Source organism: Camellia sinensis, chromosome 8 (assembly GCF_055761805.1).
Source record: "Camellia sinensis isolate YWXY chromosome 8, ASM5576180v1, whole genome shotgun sequence".
NCBI classification, from domain to species: Eukaryota; Viridiplantae; Streptophyta; class Magnoliopsida; order Ericales; family Theaceae; genus Camellia; species Camellia sinensis.
In genome coordinates, this window is record NC_138968.1 from 58,528,068 (window position 1) to 58,536,134 (window position 8,067).

Here is an 8,067-nt window from a genome sequence, read left to right on the forward strand (position 1 = left end):
TACCATTCGTACTTGGTCTTTCTCAGCTGGCCTAGTGGTCATCATGGAGGCCTTGGCCCTCCACCAGGTGACGAAGTCAGAGAAGCCCTCCTTCTGCTCTTGCCTAGTGGCCTCGAGATCACGAGTTGTGACCTCGATTTGAGTATTGTAAGAATATTGGGCAACAAAGGCCTCGGCCTTCTCTTCCCAATTTCACTGAATCCTCCAATTTAGCATACCAGATGGCCGCAATACCCGACAGGGTCCGACCAAAAAGGGATAGCTTTTGCAGTCTAGTCAAGCCCATCGGGCGCAGAATATCTGAAAATAGGCTCAAGTGGACCATAGGATCGCCCGAGTCGTCGAAGCGGTCTATGTGAGGCATTTTAAATCTATCCGGCAATGTCACCACCGAATCTATGTAGCCATCCTCTATATCTGGGAACAAGTTGACTCCCTAAGCTCGCTTGAACAGCTTCTCGAGCTTGCTTACTTTCAGAGCGGTTGGATCGACCTCAAACTCGAATGGTGTGTCCGTTGGGTAGGCCGGTGCTTTGGAAGTCTGAGGTGGGACTGGCCCTACTGGAATGTCCGTATTCTCCTGGACATTAGCTGCATTCCCGGGTATTGGAACCTTAGGTGGGGGTGGGTGCGAAGCAGATGCTGCTGCTTGTTGTGGTTGTTGTTGTTGAAGCCTGGAAATCAGCTCAGCCTGCTGGGCTACAACCTCTGTTTGACGAGTGGTAACTTCCGCTTGACGACCAGCGTCCCGCTACATGGCCTCGATGGTTTGTTGGAGTTGACGCGTCATATCCTCCATACTAATTGAGGGGTGCTGATCTGACAGAACCGGTATGTATTCCCTCTCTAAGGTAAAAGCAGAAAACTGGACTTCACTGAGCACAGATAACTGACGAACTGGTGAATTATGCCGAACTCTCCTCCGTCTTGTAACCGGGGGTAGCGAAGCAAACACCGGTTGTCCTCTCACAAGATCCCCAGATCGATAAAGCCTCCTTACTCTGGTCTAGAGCGCTTCGGGGGTAATTGCCTCGTCGGAAGCAATGGTGAAAATACTACCTTGCAAAAAGAAAAATAAAGCAAAAAGGAAACAACAATCAGCAAACGCATATCACCTCGGCTTAGATAAAGACAACACACAGTTGAAATCATAAGCAGGACAATCTATACTTAAACACAGATTTCTGTCCCCGAATTTTCTGCCTCAAAACTGATATTCTCAAATTGATACCCAGACTTGCAACTGATACATACATTTCTATAGAGACACACCCTAACAGCACATGTCAAGCAAGTGAGAGCCAAAAACACCCCTATGGTGGGGTAGGGTTTCCCCATCCTAGTTTCGTTAGGAACTAGGGATTAACTACGCACGCATGCGGTTTCATACAATCCAGCATTCGGGTGAGCAACCTGTCCCAGTTTGGAACAGTCTCTAGGGCTTTCGATATGCAACTAGGTCAATTGGTCAAAAGGGGTGCCTCAGCAAGACCACCTAATATACCTCTCGCTCTAAACACGGAGAAGTGAAAGGAGGATCAAATGGTACAGCGATAGTCCAGATCCAAGGTTTGTGTTCCCATCGTGGCAAAGCCCATAACCGGTCATCGTTATGGCACGCTTTTCTAAGCAAGCCTCCGGCAAACCGTTCAGGAATAGCATATGGCAAACACTTTGACTTAGGCGCACCTATGCAAATGCAATGCAAAGAAACACATAAATGTAGATAAAACAACATATCATGAGTTTGACTCAAGTTCTCTAAATCCCCAGCAGAGTTGCCAGAAACTGTAGACCCGACTTTCTTCGCGCGCTTCCTTTTCTGAGAGGCAGGAATTGGTCTCCTACAGTTCAGACTCCTGTCACGGTTCTAAATCTAATCTCACAAAGTGCAATGTGAGACTGATAAACACCAAAAAGTCCAATCAGACAAATCATTTTGGAAAATCAAATTTTGAATCAAATAATGCCAAAACTAGACTGCTTTGCTAGATTATAGAGTTGCCACCTAAATATTTTATTTTTGAAAAATTTAGGAAATCTTTACTCGTGCCTAAGGCCACGTGTCCGTCATCACCAAAGTTGCCTCGGCTCGGGAACTTGGGTACGACAGGGAAAGGTCCTGAAATGAGCACCCCCGCTCACTCAATCAAAGATCGGTCTCTACTAAGTATGATATGCTGTTTTATAAACCTCATGTGTTCTTATCCGGATTATTAGCTAATTTTACTATGTGACGCACACACAAGTGTAGACTAAAATCGCGAGAATTGGAACAAAACAATTCATGATGGTTTGAAGGTGCCACTCTCAAGTGGGCTAAAACGCGGATTTGCCACCCTCACGTGGCCTTAAAAAAAGATTTTCCACTTCGCAAAGTAGGCTTAAAACATTCATTCGTCGAATTGTCCCAATTCAAGCAACAAAGCCATCACCCACAGGCATTCCTGTAGTTAATCACTTAAGCAAATAGCCTCATGGAAAGCATGCTATCATGGCAACACTCACACTCATACAAGCATGCTAAAGCGTAAAACTTACAGTGTACTCCGAGCCAAAACAAAAGCTAGTTAGAAATATGCATGATCCTAACTATGCGAGAATGCCTAATGCAACATATGCAATAATACAACTAAATAGGCTCGGCTATCTAAGATGGCATATGAATGCAACGATTTGATACACGTATTCAAATAAGTATTGAAATACGATGCGGTTTGAATGATGTGCCGAGCCCGGTGCATGCAATACAAATGAATGGATGCAAACATGCAAAGCATAAGGTATGCTAATCAAAACATGCCCTAAAACTAATCATCGAAAGCGGTTAAATAAAAGGGAGAAAGAAGTGGGGTTGGAAGACATGCACACACACACACACACACACACTTATTACAACATTGTGCCCTCTCGAAGGAGAGTCAGAATAAATAAGCTAAGGTACACTAAGCTAAGCTAATCTAACTAATCTAATTAAACTAATTAGACTAATTATTACAAAACAAAATAAAGAAATAGCTAAGCTAAGCTACTTAATTATTACAACACTTAACTAATTAGCAAACTAATTAATTAAATTACAATACAAATGCTAACTAAACATGTAGAGCATTAAACCACACTGCCTCAGCTCTACTTTGGAAAATAGATATGCATGCATTCGGTTTTTCGCCCCAAAAAGCCCACCGGTTTGCTCTTGAGAGGCTCTATTTGCAGGGCTGCTCCAAGAAATTTCTGCTCCACCTTACCAATTCACTGCCGAGGAATGCACCAGTGGCCTGCCAACCATGAGAGCTTGCTGTCGACCATCTGTCGGCCAAAAAGAGGCACTGCCAGCCAATCATGAAGCACTGCCGGCCACCAATGTGCCAGTGCCGGCCACTGGTGTGCTGAATTGCCACATTGCAACAGAGCACAGATAGAGGAAAAGAGAGGGTTTTCCAAGGATATGTTTGTACCATGCCCCTCCTTATCATCTCAAAACATCAAATGAGTGGCATTCTTGGATCCAAAACCACCAATCAAGCATTGTCAATGCATAATGGCCAAAGATCCAAGTTGTACACTTTTAATGAATGCACAAACCAAGACTCTAGACCACCACCCTATCATGCATGATCAACGGTGACGGAGACAAAGGTGATTGGCTCATTTCATCACTTTAAGTATGAAATGGACCAATCTACCTTGTGTTCAATATAACGTCCGATTGAACACAATACAATGCAAACACAACATGTTTATCTTGGTCATGTTTTACTTGTCCAATTCTTGTTTACATATTTTAACATTACCAAGTCATTCTTTAGTCAATTTGTCCAAGATGAGCGTCCCCTAATAAGAGAGGAGTCAACCAAAAGATGGCTTAAGACATGAGAGAGATCATGCCTTTGGTTAGTAGAAACCCTCAAAAGAGAGCTAAAACCATTGAGCACAAGTCTTAATCTCAAACTTAAACACAACCTTAAGGTTAACTAACCCTCAAAACAAATGAAAAGTGAAGAAATGAGGAAGGTTGTAGAATTTCCAATGCTGAAATGGCATGAAAAATAGTGCTACAACATGTAAGCAACACATGCAAGACATGCTCAAAGGCCAAAAGCGATGAACTAGTGAAGAGCACTACACTAGAGGCATGCAATATCCAGCACAAATGACCAAACCAACTCTAGACAGAGCTTAAACATGCCAAAATAGTGGCTAAAACATGCTGAGATGGTAGCATAGAAGGCAAGAAAAACATATTCATTTATTGGCTCGTAAACATGGCTCAAAGCACAACTCTCAAAGGCAATAAAAAAGTGGGATATGTGAGAAAGTGACAGAGATATAAACACTGAAATCTCATGCTAAATGATGCTACAACATGCAAAACATGTTAGAGGCCTTGAAACACAAAGCTGGTGAAGCCATTTACACTACAACCATGCATAACAAGACTCATATGACCAAGAATGCTCAAAACAGAGCTAAAGCATGCTAAATCAGTGGCAAAAACATGTCGAGATCAAGTCACAAATAGGTAGAAAAACATGCTCACATGCTAGGCCATCTACGCATGCAAACAAAACACAAGGAGGGGAGGCCACCCCCTCATATTTTGGACCTCAAAACCAAGTTTTTACCACTGAAATTCTTCTAAAATTCAGTGGTTAAAAGGCCAAGAACATGTGGTTTTAAAAGTTGAAAAGAGGCACAACAAGCTTCACAAGCCAAAGAGCAAAAGATGAGGCAACACCCTCTAACTCAACAAGGCTTAAACCACTGTTTTAAGACCTTAAAAATAGAGTTTTTTATGGTTGAAAAACCAGGTCAAAGCAGTGTAAAGAGATGGCCAAGCAATCAATTAAAACAAAGCTTAAAGGGGGGTAGGCTTTACCTTTGAAGCACAGCAACAAAACAACCATAACTCTGAGCCAAAACCAACCTTAGGAGCTCAAACAAGGCCTCCAAGAACCTCAGCTCCAAGATGAAGATGTTTGGCTAAGGGTGCTTGTCATGACCCGAACCCGCCCCCGTGGGTTAAGGACATAACCGGCCAGTAATCATGAGATTACCTACGGCCTCAAACCGAAACAAATGTATTTTAACAGAGTTAATGGGGGCCAAACAGAAGTAGTTCAAAACTTTGTCCATAGAGCTGTGCTTACATGGCACATCCAAACAACCAAACATATATACATTAATAACTCACAATAGAAATACAGTAGCGTAAGTTCTGTACAAACAGGATCATCCAAAAACTAAGTCAACCCATGAAAACTATACACAGACATATACAAAGACTTCGCCAACATGACAACATAAAACAAAATGATAAAAAGGCGAAGGCGAGTCTCGTGCGTGAGACACGTGGGCTGACTCTCCAAAAACCCAGTTGCTCCATACAAACTTCACTGGGGCTGGGGCTGGACCTCTCTTGGCTCACCTACAAACACATGAATGAGCATGAGCGAAAGCCCATTGAATAATATCAAATAAAGTAAATACATTGGAACATCATACATTAGACGGCCTCGGGCCCAATTCATTCATGTGAAACTGGCCTTTGGCCTTTTCAAACTCAAACTGGCCCTTAGGCCTTTCAAACTTTCCAATCAGACTAGCCTTTAGGCCTTCCAAATTTTCATATCAAACTGGCCTTTAGGTCTTTCAAACCTTCATATCAAACTGGCCTTTAGGCCTTTCAAACTTTCATATCGAACTGGCCTTTAGGCCTTTCAAACTTTCATATCAAACTTTGTCCACCATTCAAGCTCGACTTTACAAAACTTACATAGAAGTAAGCAATTGGACATTAATATGTTTCGGATATTACTCACAGTGATCAGCTTGTGGATTTGCCCTGGTGCTTGACCCTACATATCACATAACACATATGGGTCACAAATAATTCAATCCGTTCTTTAATTCACATATTCCTCTTTAGGCTTCATTCTTATCTCTTTAATTCAATTACAATGCTCAATGTATGCTTAAGAGTGTTTAGAAGTGAAAGGGAACGGAAAAAAGAACACAGAATGCATTTTCAAAATTTCAGAAAACAGAGTCCCCGCTCGAGCGGACCCTTGAGGCCTGCAAAAGTACTGGATAGGTGAAATTTACACTCGAGCGTTCATTCTGGCGCTCGAGCGGAAGGTCTCTCTACATGGCTACCCGCTCAAGCGTCAACTTCTACGCTCAAGCGAAAGCCATGTCTGCAAAAAGTACTGGATGCATCATTTTTACGCTCGAGCGTGAACTCGGACGCTTGAGCAGAAGTTCATCAAACATAGCTCCCCGCTCGAGCGTGAACTTCCCCGCTCGAGCGGACATCTTGGTCTGCAGAAAATACTGGGAGCACGAAATTCATGCTCGAGCGGCGGTTTCTCCGCTCGAGCGGACATCAAATTTCTGGGTTTTCCTAGATTGTGTTCTTGAGATCCAATTCGATTTTCTACCCAACCTTTCTTGCATATAATAGCTCAAACTCCAAATATACTTGTGCTAACATGTTATAAACATCAAATTACAACATTTAGAAGCTTAATTTCATAAATCAAACACATGCATGGCTCATTTTCCACCAAATTCTTTATCAACATAATAATTTCATGCATTTAACAACTATACCTTTTTGAATGGCACATGCATGTGGCTTATTACTCTCATTCTCAACTTAGATAATACAAATGGTGATCATAACATGAGTTTTAACCAAAACTCTACATGAATCATGTATTTCAAGCTCAAACATGCAAATTTAAAACAATTTCTTACATGCATGCATATATTGGCCCTCAATTCAACAAAGCCAAATCAATTACATCATGCTCAAACAAATTCATGTTCTTGACCATTATTCCAATTTGCATTCACAAAATTGCAACTTAATATTCATGAATCCACTTATTTTGAGGCTCAATTCTTCACACATTATAGTCAAATCTAGAGTTAAGCTTCAAATTATCAAGCTTCAAAATCAAACTCACAATCTCCTTCACTCTCTCTCTCTCTGGCCGGCCTCTTCCTCTCTCCTTAGAGTTGAAATCAACCCAAAATGTAACAAAGGAGAAGAATTGAGGGTGTAGTGCCTCTCCAACAAAGCCCACTAATTCCAATATAATATTACTAAAGTAATTAGGCACTAATTTAACAATTTAATCAACTTAATCTGGTCCGAATAAATTTTTCAATTAAACTTCACCGTAGGCTCTAAAAATTATGCCAATCACAATAGCGCAATTAATTTTGATTTCGATGGCCGATAAGGCCTTCAATTTATTTTCCGAAGCAGACAATCAAACAGATATTCCTACGGTGAACATATAGGAATTCAAAACCACATATATTTTCACATAATTGCACACAAAATCATATTAAACACATAATCATATTCATATTAAGGACCAATTATCATATTACGGAACAGGGATATCACAGTCTTCTCACATTTAGGAAGTTTGGTCCTCCAAACTTAATTTACCTTTGTCGGGAAACAAATGTGGATAGCGTAGTCGCATTTCCTCCTCTTTTTCCCATGTAGCATCCGTCCCATAATGTTCTTTCCATTCCACTTTCACCATTGGGATGGACTTGTTTCTCAGTTGTTTCACTTGTCGATCAACAATTCGTTCCAGCCATTCGGTGTATTTCATATTTTCATCAATAGCTACCCGGTGATAATCAATCACATGAAATGGGTCTCGAAGTTAACCCCTCAACATCGACACGTGGAAGACATTATGGATTTGTTCAAATCCTTGTGGAAAAGCAACTCTATAAGCAACTGGGCCAAGCCTTTCCAAAATCTGAAACGGCCCAATGTAACGAGGCGACAACTTACCCTTCTTTCCAAACCTGACTTGGCGTTTCATCGGAGATAAACGGATGAACACATGGTCACCCGCCTCATACTCAAGAGGTCTTCTCCGAACATCTGCATAATTCTTTTGTCGGTCCTGAGCTGTTTTGAGCCTTTGCCGAATAATCTTGATTTCCTCAGAGGTGTCTTGCGCAATTTCAGGCCCAAATAAAGCTCTATCCCCGACTTCTATCCAACAAATAGGTGATCTACACCTTCTACCA